This window comes from Zootermopsis nevadensis, unplaced genomic scaffold (assembly GCF_977971745.1).
Source record: "Zootermopsis nevadensis isolate Lab colony 2312 unplaced genomic scaffold, Znev_1.0 Znev_ptg000008l, whole genome shotgun sequence".
NCBI classification, from domain to species: domain Eukaryota; kingdom Metazoa; phylum Arthropoda; class Insecta; order Blattodea; family Termopsidae; genus Zootermopsis; species Zootermopsis nevadensis.
In genome coordinates, this window is record NW_028259140.1 from 9337562 (window position 1) to 9357698 (window position 20137).

Genomic DNA, 20137 nt, shown 5'->3' on the forward strand with positions numbered 1-20137 from the left:
GCTCATTTCCTTATGTTATCCTGTAAAACTGAAGCCTTGTTGAGTGCTGATCTCCTATCCTAGGTATCCCAAGGAGAAAAAAAACTATAAAACTACAGTAACAGATTTCTTAGCAATTAATTATTTTCACGCGGCAAAGCTATTTCACGTTTTTATGTAGCCAGAAGGTTCATGAAACCTTGCTATTTTATCTTTCTCGTGTCTCTGTAAGATTCAACGTTTCATCATCGGTATGGTGTCGCAATAAATGGCAGTGAAATAATTATGGAGCTGTTCCTAAAGGCAAAAACAACATCTATCATTAAAATCTCGTGAGTATCTATTTATGGTACATACGTGTATTCATGTTACAGACAAATCGCTGCTAATGTAAGATGTAGAACCACCACAACATAATAGTGGAAGCATGTGCTCAAATGGATTAAATGTTTCCATACCAGTACCTCAAATGTTTTTTGTGATTTTGCTTACGTCATAATTTTCGCCTTCATTTATCAGAAGTACACGTTCGTAATTACAAAGACAATAAATAGCACGGAGAAGACAGTGTAATAAACTAATTAACTCTTTGGATTATAGTCCTTCATGAGCGGGTAATAGTCGCTCAGCTAGTCAAAAAATTAACTACCTTTTATGGAACATAGAATCATTACTGCGTACACAACAGACTTCACAGTGGCCAGTATCCTGAGCCAGATAAATCCAATCAATGCCCTCCTAAAATATTTCAGATCTATTTTAATATTATATTAAAACCTGGTCATCATGTAATCATTTTACTTCTGATCTTCAGACTGCAATTTATATGCTTTGTGATACGGCATAGGGACTAGATATTCGTCATATTCAACTTAATACATCTTGAACATTTAAAATAAAAATGAAAACAATTTTTGTATGATGAACATTTATTTTAGTAGAACTGATAAGTTCGATGATAACCCAGAAGAATAACATCATCTTCATCGCCAAAAGGATCTCAAATCTCACATTTATTCGACAGTATATTGAGTCAAAGCTTCTACAAATCTTTAGAAACTATCAATTTAAGACTCGTTTTAATATTATTCTCCCACAAGTAATACATCAACCATATACCCCTTCGAATACCCACAAAATAACGTGTTAGGTAGAGCACAACCCGAAATTTCATTAGACTATCTTCTTTTTGAGACAAAAAAGTGTCAACACATGGGACAGACTACGTGGCGTGTCGTGTCAAGTCAAAATGGTGGATTGATTTGTGTAGTTAATACCAACCATTCTCGTAGAAGGAGTCTCTGTTTATTTGCTCCACAAATCACCGAGAACTTGTCAAGACTACCGTCGTCCTCTGCTGCTTGTTAACACGTCCTGTATGAAATACATAAGAATGGGACCGTACTGTAAGTCTGTCTGTAAGTTTACTACCATAACCTAAACTATATCCGAAATTAAGAAATCACAAATAAATTTAATCTTTCAGAATCTTAATGACAGCTGAGTTTCTCGCGTTATTCGTTGTAATTCCTAACACTGACGATCATGGACAGTCTGTCTCCGAAAAGCTGGTTTTTAATGCAACACTGCCGAGGCTGATCGCAAGAGATAATTTGAAAGCGTAATGAATATTATCATTCCAGTTGAGAAGTTTTCTTCGCTAATATTTCCAGAACTATTCTGTGCCTCGTTCAGTTTATCACCAACAAAATACTTGGATTCTAGACGCTGAAGTTGGCTTCTGTCTAAAGTCGAGGTAAAAATGAAAGGATACAACATTTTTCAACTCCTATTCTACAACGGCGTATTAATTGACCAAGAACCCCCATTTCTGTATTCACGATCATAAAACTTCGTATACATGCTTCCAAAACGTCACGCGTATTCTAAACTAACAGACGTATGAAAATGTCCAAGAATATACACCAGTTTACTTTCTATTCTCATTTAACTCGAGTGTTGTTAAAAGATGAGCTTTGTTTGGCGATAGAAGCGAAATTACTAACGAATTTAGAGGACAAACAGATGCCACAACATAAACATACGTCAAACAAACACTGAACTGTAGTTTGCGGAGTTAGCTAATTGTTTCTGTCGAGTCCCTGGTGAATGGGTCCACCGTCAGTAGAGGTAACAGCGTTATTTACCATCCAAATCTGCAAACGTCATCTCTTTCAAATTTTGTGCCAGCAGAAAAGAAACAAAGAGTTAAAGACAATAATTCAAATTTATAAAAAACTACAACTTGACAACTACTGCGGTCAAATTAGACTGACGTAAATCTATAGTATGTAGTGCTATTTGCCAGTCTTTAAACTCTTATTTAGCGATAACGCATCAACTACTATAAATGCTTCTAAGCGTTAAATAAAGTGATCACATGATGAATATATCTGGTATATATTATAACTATAAATACACGATTGTATTTCCCGTGCACTATCATGTTCAGTGTCAGATAATATTTTATGTATAAAACAGAAGAACGTCGAATATATTGGATAAATATAAAACAATCTTCATCAGGGATTTTCTGCGGCTTCAAGACATTTTCATATTTTAATATGATATTTGTGATGTGTTCTACACTTCAGTGCATACTGAAGGAGTAGTTTCTGGGTTAGATTTCAGGAAATCTACGAGATGGTGTAGCATTTTCGATAGTAATTCTGTAATAAATTGTTTGTTATTAAACTTCCCATAATCTCGACATATAATGCAGTTCAACCGCTTGAATTTCTATTGTAGCTTCACAATCTTAATTTAAGAACTTGGTGGAGAACTCTCTGTATTTAGCATCTTCAATTTTTGAAGATTGTGATTTTTCATCGAACATTTATGGATCGTATGACGAAAATGTTGACGCTTTGACTTCCTTAATTGTAGTGCTTTATTTAATTACGCTGTCAACATCTGATATTAAAAAGCATATAACAAGGGGTTGTTTCGTGAATAATGAATTTGAAACGAAGCAGAAGGGAGTATTTGCCTGTAAGAATGAACGAAACATCGAAAACTATTAGTCAAAACAGCTGGTCTCAAAAGCCAGATTTTAACCCGCGAATTCACCTCCATTATCAGAACGATCGCCCAGGTGATGGACGCAGATAACACGTCTGAAACACTTGTATATTTCTAACTTCTTACACGACGCAACATCCCAGAAGACAGTCATCTTTATTTCTGTCATATTTTCCCTCAGTTCAGACAACGTTTCAGCCCCATGGGACCCCAGTAGTTTAAAATACTGAGTACTCAGTTGCGTTATAAAAGTTGACATATATGGCCAATGTTAATTTCAGACTCTTTTCAAACAAAGAGAGCTTTGAGTTACAGTGACAAATACAATACATCAATTAAGTTCTACAAGACTTAGCACATTGAATAAAAAAAGGCCAGGGTAGAATATCAGTACGCCTAAAGCCTGTTTCATATAAGCAAATGAAGCTTATCAATTAGCACAGTTGCGTTTGCGTGATAGGCGAGGCAGAATCTTCAACTTCATAGATGAATTCCTTTACTGAACTGATACTAACGATCGGATATCGTTTGAAGTTAGCCACGTCACACTCACCCATGAGCAATATTGAAACGCATCGAGCAAGCAACATGCTTCATTTGACACTCCCCATCCCATTCTCCTTTTTAAAAGCATAAGCTAGGTTTTTATGCTGGTAACGTTTTCACTAGCCACTGAAGCCATTTTCTGATGCTGTGTCCAAGCAAGTCGCATGAACGGATAGCTTTAACCGTATCAAAGGCCCCAATCTGCCGCATCACCAATACTGATGACCACCTAACAACGAAGTATTCAGTTAAAAAGCTTTATGAGAGTATACGCAGGTAAAAAGAGCGAGAAATATAGCCTAAACCTATTAATACGCCTATGTACATTCGACATAAAAGTGATACAAGTCTCAAATTTCAATAACAATATTTTCTACTAGCTGCGTTCTCGAAGTGCTACTGTCGGGAAATTTGACACATTTTCTAACGGATCTTTATTGTCCAAAACCTTATCATAGGCCTGATGACTCATCACGCATCGCTGAATAACGCAGAGAAAGCATTATAATCCCTAAACCCAAAGTCTTTACCGTGATTCAAAACCAGGCCAGTTTTTCGAAATTTTGAGATTTATACGTTCTCTTCCTCTGGTAAAAAGGAATAAGCGTACCAAGGCTGGTATAAATCGGCTTATCCGTTCTCCAGCTACACGCGAACACGCTCGCACAAGCACACACACACACACACACACACACACACACACATATATATATACACATGCATACAAACATTATACACATGAACTCAAAGAACGGTTAATAGACAGTGAGTATGTGATTATCTGAATATTATATGACGATGGTCTGAAGAAGCTATCAGAACAAACAAATTTAAGTGACACCGCTTCAGAATTCATTGTTCAGTAAACTTCAGTCTAAATTTTTAAACTTGTGTGCATAGGGACTTCTTTCCAATTCTTGCACAATTATGGCCAACACAACATAAGAAAAAAACAGAGCAGTATCAGCATCATAAAAACAGTAAATCATCCAAAAACGGGTTTGGTCAGCGCGGTTTCTATTATACGCGTGAAAATAAAACCAACAATTAAATTATACGCGTTCTGCCAAACACGCTGTAGTAGCCTAAGAAACATACTACCTCTGTTTAAAAAGCTAAAAACAATTTACCTTCTGAGTATGAATTTGTATAACCAACGTTTTTAAATTAGATGTGATATATTCTTAAATATATTATATAAACACACGCAGTTAGAAAGTAATTTAGATATCTGCAATACAAATATAAACAGTTCATGGCTAAAAACATAGCAAGAATGCTGTCACAGAGAAACAACGAAATTTGCCACGTCGTAAGTCACTCTGACGCGTTCCTTGAGGTCCGCACCCATTTAGATATCTCCTCTGTGGGTGGAGAGAAACAAACGAAAACTTTAAACTGGTTTTACATAATACAGTTGTGCAGTACAACACGATTTATAAAATCTACACTCACCTATGCTTTCTCTTTTGAAAGACGATTCGCATGTCCTTTGAAGAAATCGACACACTAAAACTGCCACACATACGTGTTAGATGCTAACTAGAAAAGAGACTAGATCCGTTTTCATGTAGTAGCTTAGTTTAACTACAACACAAAATGGATGATTTTACCACAGAATCGCTATTTCGAGAATAAAATTAGTTATGCCACTGAAGCTTTCAAAACTGATGGAGTATAACAACATGGCCGCGTACAGCAGATAGTGAGCACGCGATGTGGCTTACAGCGCTGCACCGCGGTAACCAGGTGGAAACAGCATGCTTCATACCAGCCCTTGATGAAGACAGCATGCCCACTCTCCCTTAATCACAGCTTTGAGGATTAGGGAAAAGGATTAACTTTAATGGACGCCGTCGTTCAACCGCGAGAGTGAGCCTAAAACAAAGCACGTGGAAATGTTGCCAAGTAGTGCAACACAGACTGCACTACTCATAACAACAGAGCCGAAGTTAGGTCAACTTTTCATGTTGATGTTTGCAATTTAAGACGTTTTGTTCACACAAATTTCGAACAGCAAATCCCATTCACCTCTGAGTCACCTCAGAAAATCCCCGCAGTGCACAAATCCTGAAGAATAGATACTATCATAAAATTACTTTCGACTTCGCTCACTCCCTGACTGGATCAAATTTAGATGAAACTTCAATGAAACGCAGATTAAATTTACCTTATTCTTCGATGTTATAAAAGGTGCTTAAAACAGCATGGAGGTTTTGCCCCCGGGTTTTCGCCGCTGGAGTTCACTGTACAATTTTGGCTTCCGGGGTTGAGTCATATATTCAGAATTAACCAATGTCTGCCCAGAAAATAGCAAACGTGATGTTTAGCCGAAAGGGATAGTTCTCAACATTCGACTTGGCTCATCCACGAAAGTCAAAAATGTGCACGACAACACGTAGGTCTTTAGTTCTTCAGTTTGTGAAAGTCTGAACTGGAATTATAAACAAAACGGACTAATGTATACACAGACCAATACAAAATTCGCGTAGTTATCTTTTACTGTAAATCCCCTACAGAAGCGAAGTAGGTTACGTGATCTGGGAGATAAGATATGTGGACAAACTGACATGACCGCTTCATTATTCGTCCTCTGTAGGCATATTTCACAAACGCCTCAAAATAAAAATTAATTACGTAGGTTCCTGACATTTAGGAATGGATAATACTTTGCCAGCAATCGGAATGCTGTTTAACACGATGGCTCCCATGAGGGTCACCGGTGGATCATGTGACTATAACGTTTAAATGTAGGTTCAGTCTTTATGGAGCGAAATAGTGTTTTTCTAACATCACAGTTGGAACAGAAAAGATGCAAGAGGTTTCTGAGCGCCATCAGAGTGTCACACAATACTTGCAGGAAGAGTTTTGAATTATTTTACCAGTGTAGGGTTAGGGTCACCGCTGGGTCACTGTACGAAATGTATGCCCAGAAAGAATCACTACTTTGAAGCCAACGTGTTAATTTTCTATTCAGGGTAAAAATCGAACATTTTAAAATTCTATAGGGTTTTCCATTAATCATAAATGTCAGAGAACTTTGTATGCAGCTTCCTTAATATAAGGACGCTTTTCAGCTAGACTGTTCTACATAGCATCGAATGGTAGGATGACTAATAAATCGGAAATATGGAAGAAATGAGTCGCGACCAATTTAAAGGAACCATTCCACCATTTTCTTGGGGGCGACTGAATAAAACCATAAAAAACTGCTAGTGTCAACATAACCTGTCTCTGGCTAGCTGCACAGAGGACTAAAGTCCTCAGCAGGATGTTTCGTTCAAAAGTAGGAATAAACAAACAAGAATAGCGATCAAATGCTCCCTTCGGACGGCAATTAAACTGCAAGTTTCACTGACGTTTCTCGTGACTTTGCTTTCTGTACACTAATTTTAAATAGAACGGATACGATAGGAGATAGAAGAAGTTCGAAAAAAGCTTTCGATGACGCATATTCAATAGATTATGTTATTAAATATAATAGTGGATTTCTTCAAATTAGTGAGCTTTAAGTAGACATTTATAAGACATAATACATGTACTACAAAATTTACCAAAGATATTTCCTTGTCAGGTTAACAGACTACTTAGTGATGATGGTCGTAGTTTTGAAAATCGCTACCCCACAACAAAGGAGTTGCTGTGTTCTGCAGCCAACGAAGTGTGGAACAGCTGTGCAACGTGCATTTGGCACACAATTTCACATGGAACCAGGCAGCCGAGTATCCATTTACGCCGCAATCTTAGCAGGAGTTGGGCAGCAAATCACAACTGCCATAGCCCCCATCACTAGGGACACTCAGCACAAAGTTTGGTACGAGTTGAATTATAGTCTCGACATCTGTCGTGTGAATCGCAGAGCACATATTCAGTTTCTGTGCGGTTAATACAAAACTTTGAGAGTTTTTATATCTACTGGTGTAGGTGTGAAGTTCTAAATACGCCTCATTTGTTTTCTGTATCAATTTTAAAGTGCAAAGTCCTTTTATTCTCATCCTGTAACATTGTATACATGAATATTCACATAACACGTACATAAATACAATCCCTCACACTTACGTAACAACAGGATACACTGCGCAGTACATAAAATCGATTACTGTATCATAAAATATGTTCGAATATTCTTAAACTGCAATGGATTTGGTACTCTGACCAGTTCCGATTCAGAATAAAATTTGATGTTATGAATTCTTTGGGCAGTCGGTAGCACTCCTTAGACGGGGTTTCGGCCCATCTCAAGGGCTCTGGACTGTACAGACAACACAGCAAGGCCCCGCTAAGGCCGGGTTAAAACCCTCTGTCTCAGCGTTGAGAAGTCTACGAACACGTGGCTGTTCACTAGTCGAACTCGGCATGGACTAATCAACGGTTCTGGGAAGGAAGAACATTGCGGCTGGCTGTACGTATATCATCACGTGAAAGCTTCGTATCGACTCAACCATGGCAACGAACGTCTGCCCTTCTGCGGAAATATTTCTGGGATATTAATTTGCAAGTGAGACCGTGCTCTCATGTAATAACACACAGGAGTACCAACAACAGCAATAAACAGATATTAATTCCGTCGCGTCTATGATAACAGATTTCGTGTACAGGATTCCTCAGAACGCAAGGCAAAGTATGAAAGATACAGTTTGTAGGTGTTCTTTACTCCACAGTTGGACATTAATTACCGGGAGGGGAGAGGTAGAACAAGTTCTCGCTTTTCATTGGGGAATTTGAAGTACAGATTAAACGCATATATACTAGAATATGCCATCGTTTAAAGGTTAACTGACAAGTGAATGCAGTTTCTCACACAACTTCGTTCATAATAAAGAAACAAAAAGTGAAAAGTTGGGTTCAAATCTAAGGCACACAGTTTCCAAATTCTAAGTTGATTTCACCAACCAACCAACACACAGACAGAAACCTACCAAAACTAGCTTATTATATAGACATATCACATTTTAGGTTCAGACAAAATTTCTATGGTAATTATGCAGTTTTCATTACAACATTTTTTAGCTTAAGAGACAAGCAAGACACTTATAGTCTTATAACGTTCTCTCAGCTGCTACGGTTAAGTATCGTCGAATGATACGTGGTAGGCATAAGTGATCTAAGAGGGGTAAGTAGAAAGTGGTCATCGGTAAATGTAAGTTACTGTAGTGATATTTATTGTGGAGGAGAAGGGATCTGAATAAAAATACAAAGACCTGGGTCATTACTGTCGGCTACAACCCGGAATTCGAACCAGGCACTCCTCTAAGACGTCGCAGAAGAGTGAACATGACAAATTCCCACCCGATCTTCGAAATATAGCTAGACAGGAAGTTCGTTTAGAGTTCAAATAAGGATTAAAAGCCTCTAGACCACTGTGGCAGAAAATATTAATCATCATACAAAATTTTACCAAAATCCGACAAACACACTCATTAGTTTTTAAAAGTAAGTGCACAAGCACGCCCAAAGGACAAACCGTGCATTCAGGTGTTCGGTTTACTGGACTGCACGCGCTTTGTTACGTCATAACCTAGCTAGAAAATTACTGTAATCACAGGATTACTATAAACTAGCGGCTGGCTCATTACTAACTGCGCTCAGGCGGTGGACCGACAATGAGTTGAACTCATGCTGAGGCAGACTGTTGAGCCTATGGTTGAGCCGACACGTGTCTGGTTTAGAATAAGAAGCCAGCAACCGACAAGTCTCCAAGCTTCAAACCTGATTAACATATGTAAGCAAATCACGTTACGATATGAAATGGATTAAAATGGCTCGGGACAGGATCCAGTAACGGATTCCAGTGAGCACGATAATGAATTTTCGGGTTCCATAATACAATTTCTTGACCGAGTAAGCGACTATTAGATAATGAATATTTCCGTCTTCTGGGTTGTTGCGCTGTGTAATCTGGTCGATGTTTACCAACGTTTTAGAGGTCATACTGCCTCCGTCATCAGGGCGATTCTTAGTATGAAGATTTCTGTCTTCTGGGTTGTTGCGCCGTGTAGTCTGGTCGATGTTTGCCAACATTTCAGAGGTTGTACTGCCTCCGTCATCAGGGCGATGAATGTCATCGGCCAGACTACACAGCGCAACAACCCAGAAGACAGAAATCTTCAAATTCACCGCTGTGAAAACCTCAACTCTTACGACTATTAGATACTATCTATTGTTAATATTAAATTCAATCACTGTTGGAAAAGTGCATTTTATGATTCTGAATTGCAGGTCTGTACGTTTTTTGAACACCCCAGCAAATCTACAGCTTTATAAGCCCACAGCTCATCAACAGAACAGATTTTAGACATGGTGCAATCGCCTTATTTTTCACTCTTATTTAAGAAAATTACTTAATAGTATGTTTTCAAATAACTTAACAAGTGTGGTGAGTTTGCCGGGATTATGACATGAGTGAATGACCGGGAATTTCTCGGTCAGCAATTTCCCGCGGAGAACAATTTCTCACCCACTTATTTCGTAGTATGAAACGCGTGTATGTCTTCACATAAAGTTTCCGTTATTGCTACCCGATTTTGACCACAACTTTTAAAAAAAAAACTCAGCAATATCAAATTTCACAACAATTTCTTCAACCGTTATCCAGTTCTTACATGTGCACAGACGTCAGACGAACAGACAAAGCTAATTTAATAGGTATTCCGAGGGAATGCGAATGTGGCCAACAAAGACAAGTTCCAAATAATTCTGTGCATCTGTGCTTTTGTTTAGTTATGAAAACCCCCAATTTGTATTTGTATTTTTGAGTGACGAGTAAAATTCTTTCCTAAGCGCCCTGATGATGGAGGCAGCTAGGACTTCTGAAACGTTGGTAAACATCTGCTAAACTACTGGGCGCTACAACCCAGAAGACAGCCATCTTCGGACTCACGGCCGTGAAAACCTCAAATCCCACCAATTTGTATCTCCATTAAATAATTAACACAAATCAGGGACGCAAAACAGCAAATAACGCACTTGAAACTTATTTTTACCCCGAATTGGCGAACATAATAGCATATAGCACGTGTTACACATTTTATCTTACCCCTACTTTCAATCTGGTCACAGACATGCATGGCATATAAATGGTATCATTACACACTTTATGATATTTCTTCCATGTTACTGTTAATAAATTCCGTGAACGTCCTATATTATGAGCTTTTGTTAAGAAATCAAACACAATTTCTAGTAATTTAGTTAGCGCAGACCACGTGACAAACGAATAAAATTTTTACATCAGAAAATCAATAGAGAAATTCTTAGAAAGACCAATGCAAACTTCACGGAGATTAATCTGACTAATATCTCAAGTTCACATCGATACTGAAATTAAGAGTTTGTGTTGCACAGCTTTCAGCAGAGAAAAAATTACGCCGACCTCGAATTGAGAGGAAGATTCCGATCTGGAGCAGACAAATTTTCGAAGTTCAGTTTTTAGGGATTCTTATGATAACACGCAAAAAATTAACTCTTAATGGGCTGGTCATATTTATATATCAAGTCTATGACTACACGAAGAATGTCGACACAGATTTCAAGTTCTCACCACGGCAGGAAACAAGATGGCTGTCTTATGGGTTATCGCGTGTTCGTCCGGACGTCCGAAACGTTCTACCAGACTACACGGCGCTACAACCCAGAAGACAGCAATCTTAGCACTGCGATTTAATAACAATGTAACCGGAAATTAACCCATATAATACATTAAGCCCGGAAATAAGAAATAAGTTGATTTTAAGCAACAAAAATATTAATAATGTTACAAAAATTGAAGGACTTAACATTTTTAAAAACTTATAGTTTATTAAATGATATTTGAATCTGAGTAAAAATCATAGATAAAATATTCCAAAACTTCATAATGAAAAGACGTAACTTCCAACAACTTCTCCCTCTTAAAATTCTTCCGAATTTTTCCCAACAACAATGTCGTCCTATGGCCTCGGACTTACGGGATACTCCGTATAAATGTAGTTAACACATCAAATTTTTATTCACGACGAAATTAAGAAAGGCGAATACCTGTCAGAAACTTTTGTCTTCCCGACTGCTATCTAAAAAGATAAAGGAGCCTACATAAAACTATAGGCTTAGTTTTACCTGCAGTTTTCTATGGATGTAAAACCCGATCCAGCACATTAAGAAAAAAAATGACATACGGTATTCGAAAAACGGGCACTGAAGAGAATATATGACAAGAGGTTTGGCTCTGGATAAGACCTGGTGGCGGAATCTTGTGAACACTGTAACGAACCTTCGGCTTCCATAGAAGGAGCTGAGTTTCTTGAGTAGCAAGCAGCTCGTACTGTAAGATTATCAAAAAAGTCTTTATTCCCTGGAGTAAATGCTATAGGAGCCTTCCGAGAATTGTGCAAATTCTCTTTGATATCTGATCTGCTACAAGACATGAACAAAGTGCCAGTTGAGAGTAGCGTACGTAGAAACGATTGGCACAGATACTAACAAGATGGATAAACATCATGAAACTAAGGCAGGGTCAATCGAGAGGTAGATGCAGCAGTACTGTTTGTTTTCTTAACTGTCTCTGGCACAAAGAAACGGCCCCGTTCGTGTTTAACAGGTCCCAAACACCCCAAATTCTTTTGTATACGTTATTTTACGTTGATGTTTTCTTCAAACAATCACAATTTAGAATCAGGGCCGAACCGTGCGAGGCCATCAGACGATCGTGGCCAGCGAGGAACAGAATTTGCATTACCAAATCTGGAAGTCTCTGGCACTGGTATCACGTATCTTAGACATTCGTAAGTTTTAATACAATAATCTTTCATTTTGTTTTATTTCAGTAAGAATTATATTGTGGCCTGTATTCAATCTCTCAAGCATTTCTGTAGAATCGACGATCGGCCCATCACAAGGCCGTCTAGGTTAGGTTAGGTTAGGTTAGGTTAGGTTAGGTTAGGTTAGATTAGGTTAGGTTAGATTAGGTTAGGTTAGATTAGGTTAGGTTAGATTAGGTTAGGTTACACACAGAGCAAACATTATCGTTCTGTGTGTATCAGTGGCGCCACTGTTTTGAATAAGCGATTCATAGACGAAGATCACGCCACCCCAACGAATTTCAAAATGGATACAGGAGAAGATAAAAAAACGACACTCCACTTCAAAACTGAACTTCTGTGCACCAAACGCTTCGAAATTACTGCCGTTGTACGAGGAAAAGCAGAGGAACGGAGGATAGGAGTAGCCCGTGGTCACTCTGCTTGTGGCTCGTCGTGTAAAATCACTCATATGAATCAATGCCTTTGAACAGCACCGCGTAAAAGGTCCTACGTCCGTGAATGTTAGTAGTCGCTCCGTGTGTAAAAGACCTTAATAATTTTATTTATGATTTTATTTATAATTTTAAATAAATTTTAAAGTAACCCCATTACATTCACCCATTCACTCGTCTTCTGAGTGTCATAAACGTGATAAAAATTGGATTGTCAGATAATATAGCACGCATGGGGTAAATGCAAGCAATACATTGGTTGAAAACGATCCACTTTCGAGAACCAGGATTAGATGAGATAATATTCAAACATATCACAGAGAAATAGGTTCTAAAATTGTGAATATGGTTAACTTAGCTCAGGATAGCGTCTAATGTTAGAATTTTGTTATTAAGTAATAAAACTTCCACGTTCCATAACATGGGGAAATGTTTTTATTAGATACAGAACTGCCTGGGGCTCAATAAAAATTCTGCACTATGTAGTCCATGCAAACTTTGAGGCTTGGTTTATATACACAACGCCTAACACAGAAAAAAGCAACAGTATTTTCTCTTGCGGAGATGTCGATCACACAAACTATCGATGTCGGTTAAGGCACTACGAGGCCAAGAGCGTGGGTATATTCCGTTATACACCCACCTAATCCGCCTTTGCAATTTGGAAATGGACAGTGATACTGGTTATAAAGCTGTCAGAGACCCAAATATTAGCTACAAGTTTGTATAATGCCTTATTTCTGTTGGAATAGATCCCTTGTACCGCGTGTGATAACAAAAATATCTCCGTCCCAATGTAAACTACGGCAGAAATACCCACGGAAGAAACATCCATCTTTAAGTCCGAATATTTAAAGACGGGAGAGCTTAATTTGTACCCTTATCGGCTCTGACTTTATGTGAAACTCTTCATACTATTATAAAGTTTCTCAAAGTTCACTAACCAGCACTATGGTATCAGAACAACTGATTCAGAATTCCACCAATGAACACAGTCTTAAGCCACTACCATCAACCCATCCATACCCACCCCAATCCCAAACTTTCAATTACCAAATCCACCTCAACCTCGTACGTTATCCTAACGATTTAAGTTAACCTATAAAAAATCAGGAATTTCCTTGTTATATAAACAGAGGTCAGGAATGTGCTGCCAATTTGTTAGCAAAAATACAGAAATGACTCAGATATACAGTACTACACAGGCAGGATATCTTAGCAGTCAAATGAGGGGCGGGCCTGGCAAGAGGGCTTCTGTATCAGTCTGACAGGAAACATTTGCTCTGTTGCGATCCTTCGACCACTTGTTCACAGTATTGTGTGGGGTGACATAGGTCAGCAACGGTTAACCACAAACAAAATCAGGTTAGAACAAAGTTATTCACAGTAAGTGTGGAGAGAGAGAGAGAGAGAGAGAGAGAGAGAGATACACCATTAATAATAAAGGTATACTTTACGAATATTTTCGTAACAGTCATCAGAACGCCATTAAGCGCGACCTTGACGTGGCTGAACAGACCTAGTGGCAACTCCCAAGATAACTTGAGCGTGTATCGTAAGGTATGTTCAGTTTACACTTGGCATTTGGAAGCAGAGGCGGGCAATATGTATCGATATATGGATGTATAGCCACAGTTTGGAAATTCTGCATTAGGTGATCAAGGGTATGAAGTGAGGCCCACGTGCTAAGCAATGGGGTTCTTAATGTAATTAAGGTGAACTGGATGTAATTCAGCTGGTGTCTGACAGGACCCTGAGGCTGGTTGTTGTAAACATGGTACTGGACCTTCGAGTTCTATGAAAGGCGAGAAAATTCTTGATCACGGAGTTTCTATAATCTCCTTATGAAGGTTCTCGAAAAGTTTATGACAATCGATTATTCATTATAAGAATAATAAGACATCGTACATTGTTTGAGGTCTATTTGGAAACAAAAGGCAAGACGTTTCGAGATTTAGCTCTGCTCTCGTCTTGAAATGATTTGTTGTAATTATATTCAAGCGTGTCTTTTTATTTTTATGTAGGGATCTTTCGAACGTGTGGGTAGGAATCTAGTCACTAGGTAGACCGCCGGGGTGGCCTGAAGGAGTGGTTGACGTTCAGCCGTCACATGTCGGCTACCTCCTATCCCAGCAGTAGACGGAACCGCCCTTATTTGACTGAGATGCGTTTTGTTGTTCTTATGAATACCGACACTTTAATTTCCCTGTGACATTGTTTCATTACTTGCAGATTATCTCCGCCTTATTAATTTTTAATAAGGAAAACTCTAGTCCATTGAGCAAACGAATAGTTACTTCGGATTAACAATAAATCTTGCTAAGATCAGATCTGGGAAAAGCGACCTTATTAAAACCTTAACTCTTGTTAACACTCGTCATCTAAGTTAAAGCTGACTCTTCCTTCACCCTGTCTGTACGAATTATAGATATATTTTTGCGGCAATACGTCGTTAAACGTAGTTTTTCCATATGTATCAAATTTCGAAAACTGCATTACTTCGTTTCATCTGCCCATGAATTTTAAACTGTTTACACGCGGAAATAAATCGGTGGCTTCCGCACAAATAAATGTACATATTCTCCGAGTAGTGCTGTAATGGCAGTTGAAATCAGTTTCATAGCTTCGAATGCAACGCATATTTTACTGGAATCCTTTTATAATACGCGTAATGCCATTACGTAAGCAATCTGTGAATTTCGTGACCTCGAGATGCGTTGCGTGACAGTCTACCCCACAACTGCTTTTGTACGTCGATGAACTTTCACGCCTGGTATACGAGTAATGTGTAATGACGTAACAAAACATGATGATCTAGAACAAGGTGTGGCCTGCGGACCAAGTTCGACACGCGAGAGAATACGAACCCTCTCGCGTTCAAACAGCAAAAGTATTAATTAAAATATTCGGGAATTACAGTACGATAAAACTTAAAGTGTCGCTCACCACTTGTTCGTGTTCTGGAGGTTCATGCTTCGAATCTCAGAAAGCATACCGGATATTCTAATCGAAGGTTTCTGTGTTTTGATCGATATTTGTGTTTGTCAAGACTGCGCTTATGAAGATGACTACTGTCTTCTGCCGTGTAGTCTGGTAGAAGTTCAAAGACGTTCGGTAGGTAATTTCTACCTCCATTAGCAGGGTTTATCGCCGTTGTTGATGCAGGCAGCAAGAACTACTGAAACGTCAGTAAATTTCTAAAAGATTATCGGCCAAATATGCCTGTTATATCAAACACACTTGGCGTACCTGTTTAAATTTTAATGGCAGGAAAATCATGCATACATGAATGTTGTATTCACACTCTTAGAGACAAAAAAAAAAACATGCTTGGTATATCCAATGTTTAATCAAACCAATCAATGTATTTTGTTTCGTATCGTCTACAACGTGCAAGAAGGCTCATGAGATAAAGAATAGCACTTGTAATCAGGTTTCTTATTCATGCTTGTTATCGATTTATAAACAAAGGGCCAAGATTAGAACATATTCCCGGTTGGCAGGGTCCAGTGGTTCCCAAAGTGGGCTATACCCTGGGGGGCGCTGGAGGTGGGGCCCCTCCGAGCGCTGTTCGCTTATTTACGATTGACCAGGCTACAGCCTACAGCGAAACACATTCTCCGCTTCGTCGTTACTAAATGTGGTATCTAAGACTCTTGCTAAATAACTATCAGACTTTGAAAAGCTGGTATCACTGGATAAAGTTAATCAATTTTGTTTAATAAACTAAACTAAAACATTATAATTGTATTTTAAATAAATGTGCAATTAATTGTTACTGTTTTGAACTCTATTGTCATTATCTTCCTTAGTGTGACGTGCAAACCGCTATTCTGAAGAATGCTTTTCACAGGGTAGGGTAGGTGGCACAGGGGATGAGTTTATTGTGGCCCGAAAAAGTTTGGCAACCACTGGTCTAGTGTATAACGAAACACGACGTGTGGAAATTTTATAATACGCAAGGTTATTTGCCAGAAATATCAACGTAAGATTATTTATCGGAGCGAACGTCTAACAAAGAATTCGTGACGCCTTAAGATACCACATAAATATTTCATAAAACTGTCATTTAATCCCGTGACATGTGTTTATATTTTACATCTTTAGACAGTTCTATGATAAACGTTAACCGAACTCTTGGTATAAGGTCATCCTTAAGCCTCCATTTTTAATAACATGATAGATATTCGTTGCAGCTCTGAAAACCAGAGATTCAGTATAATCACGTAGGCATGTCAATGTAAACTACAGTGAGCCAGCTGAGCCTACTACAGAAATTTATAACATGTGCACCTAAAGTACATTTTAATAATATTATCATAACTATTGGATATTTAAAACAACAAATCTGACTCCTGTCATGAGCTTTTACGGCAGAAATATTCCAATAGCAAACTTCTTAAACATTATCCACCGTCATAATATTAATTGAGAAGCCACGGTGGTCTAGCGGTTAGAACGCTGGCCTTGTAATCCTGGGGGGTCTCGGGTTCGATTCCCGGCGGTGCCCGAATTTATAACTTGTGTCGGGCAAGGCCGTGGTCTAGGCAACACGGAGTTTTCCTCCGGGGGCTTCCCCGGTTTCTCCGTGGCATCCCAACAATTACTCTATACTCCATACACACTGAAGAAGGCAATGGCAAACCACTCCTGTATCACCTGCCTAAAAAACATATATGAACAGGTCCCAGTCCGAGAAAAGGATGGAAGGATCCTGTTCATATGGACCTGTCGTCAGACAGAACACTAAATAAAATAAATAATATTAATTACAAAGACGTTTGGGAGGGGACACAAATTCTAGTGTACGAAACGTTGTTTTAATTAAAAATTAAGTAGATCGATAATGTCAAAGTATCCTCGTATTTTAATCTATACCATCGTCACAAACCTTTAGATTCAACTAAAACACTGTTATCCGTTCTGCACATGGCACACACATTCCCCATGCCAACTTCAATGACCAAATAACCTTACAACTAGTCAAATGTCTGAAGAATAAAATTTTTTAGAAACCACGAGAACGTAAAATTCGCCAAAATATGAGACACAGTAACCGAATTCATCAAGAATCTAACTTCACACGGTGACAGGTTCAGTCCCCAAGCTAGATGATCACTATTTTGGGCTATTCGCGTGTTGCTGTTAAAGACTAAACCCAGAGACCGTCTCCTGTATCATCAAACCTAATACATACTAATTACTTCTTCAGAGGCCTCGCATCAGCCACTTAGGTTGTTAATAATAGAAATGGTAGACACTATATTTATGTATAGGAATACATAATAGGATACGGCTTTTATAACTTACTGACTGCGTACATAGATCGTGTGATTATGCGTGGCAAACCATGTTCTTAATAACAACGCTATTACACTTCATTTCCTATTTTACTAGCACTGAAAGGAAACAGAACAGGATGTTAGGGTACAGAAAGGGCAAAGCAAACGAATAAAGTGGACAAGGATTAAGATCAGAAGATACCATTTTCCATTAAATATCAAACTAGCTTATACTACTTGTAAAATTACCATCCTGCGTAATGTTAAAGCAAAGTGTCAAACTCATATTTGAGAAGTCGCCAATTCGAATCCTGACTACGGACTGTGATATTGCTCAGTATCTTCTGGAACGTTTCCGGGCAGTACCTTAAAAGACGCCATGACAGCTTCCGATGCAACTTATCGTTCGTAATCATTTAGCGTTGTCATTCTATACTCCACTATATTACCACCAAGCAAGATGGCGTTCCCAAGCTACATTACAAATACAATCTAAAAATATCGGAATAGTAACTGGCTATAGTATACTAACTGTAGGTATTCATGATTTTTAGCAGTTCCTCTACTAAAATGCAGGCCACAACCGCTCGGTACAAATTCTTACCACTCACGATCCGGTATAGTTTCATTCGACATTATACAAAGTGGCTACAAAGTCCCTTTGACTGTTATTAACAAATCTTCAAGGCCTGAAACGACCACTAGCGACTGCTTTTATGATATTCGATCTTAAATGTGGAAGAAAATGTCTGAAATAAAGTTGAAACTGATCAAACAACGTACGGAGAATGGACAGTAATACGCAGATTATGCTGCAATGTCACTGCAAAGAAACACACTACAATTATCAAATTGATATAGCGTTACAAAATAACCGAAAGGAATATTCGTTCATCGCCGAAGGAAATTATTTACTGAAATTATATGGGGCTTCATAAGAATTCTTGAAGTTTTAATTTTCTGATCTCAACTAATTTTTTCATATGTCGTCCTTCCTCGTACGCTCGGTTGACAGGCAGCTAGCTGCCTTGCCTGAGGCGCCGTGGCGACCTCGATACATTACGTAACACTAGAACTTTCTATCGTCCGTCCGTCCATCAGGCGTTGTCTTGCTGTCCATCAATGCATTAATCGCTTTCTACGTCACAGTGAGAGCTCATTAGCACACAAAGGAGACTGAAGTTAATCGTGTATGTCGATGTGATCTGGCAGTTAGCACTCCTAGTTCGTGTCCCGGTGTAGGAGGTTCACATCTGGTGACAAATTTCTCGTAGTGTTCCTTAGACGTTAATAATAAAATTATGTGAAGCAGGGCTTTTTAATTCTGTTAATGCTTGTTGGTATTTGAATCAAAAACTGTTAACTTGTCTACTATCTAAAACACTGAAAATCAGAATAATTTTGTCACCTTTTATATGTTAATGTAAAATGTGACTTATCTCTTTGAGGTAATAACATAAATTGAATTATTCCGAACAAAATGCTAACAAATGTATAGATATGGGCAAAGAACCTGGCGCGTGAGCGACCGTTACGAGCGTCTCGTAAGGCTCGCAGTGTAAGTCTTGGCCACACCATGCTGAAAACATTTATCTCAGGTTTCAGCTCTGGAGAGAAGTACAGTCAAGTCCACAGTTCGACTTATGTAAACGTTATATTGGTGCTTTTAATATATAATCTTACTGAAAAAGAATATTACATTTTTATTCACTTCTCGAGGTAACATTAATTTTTCACGATTTGTAAAATCTCTGTTAAGTTCCTAGAACTGTGACGTCACCAACAAAACCAAGTTGTTAGCCCATACCGTTTAGTAATAAAAATAAAATTCGTAAAGAATTTTAGGTAGCTCTCATTTGCCGTTATATTTACATTTATACTCAAATAATGCCATTAAATTACTCAAGACTATAATGTTATATCATACCAAAATTGGCTTTAATGAAGTTGTAATTTTTCTTCACACATTCGGACCATCGCCATGTTGGTACCCGATCATACAGAATTTAAAAAAATAGGCTAGATCCCCTCTGACAGCACAAAACACAGAGTCACATGAAAATTGGTTAAAAGTTCAAAG

General features: G+C 38.4%; 1 protein-coding gene across 8 annotated transcripts in view; it reads right to left on the reverse strand.

The window, feature by feature from the left end:
* The window catches only part of LOC110832898 (1-phosphatidylinositol 4,5-bisphosphate phosphodiesterase epsilon-1), a 468153-nt gene that overhangs the window by 72075 nt on the left and 375941 nt on the right, over positions 1–20137 (reverse strand). The window contains exon 1 of one of the 8 annotated variants that reach the window (XM_087345021.1): positions 5002–5076. The exons of the other annotated variants lie outside the window; for them this stretch is intronic. The gene's annotated coding sequence lies outside the window, so the exon portion shown is untranslated. Of the gene's footprint in view, positions 1–5001; positions 5077–20137 lie in introns of those variants that run through there. 8 annotated transcript variants of the gene reach the window in all.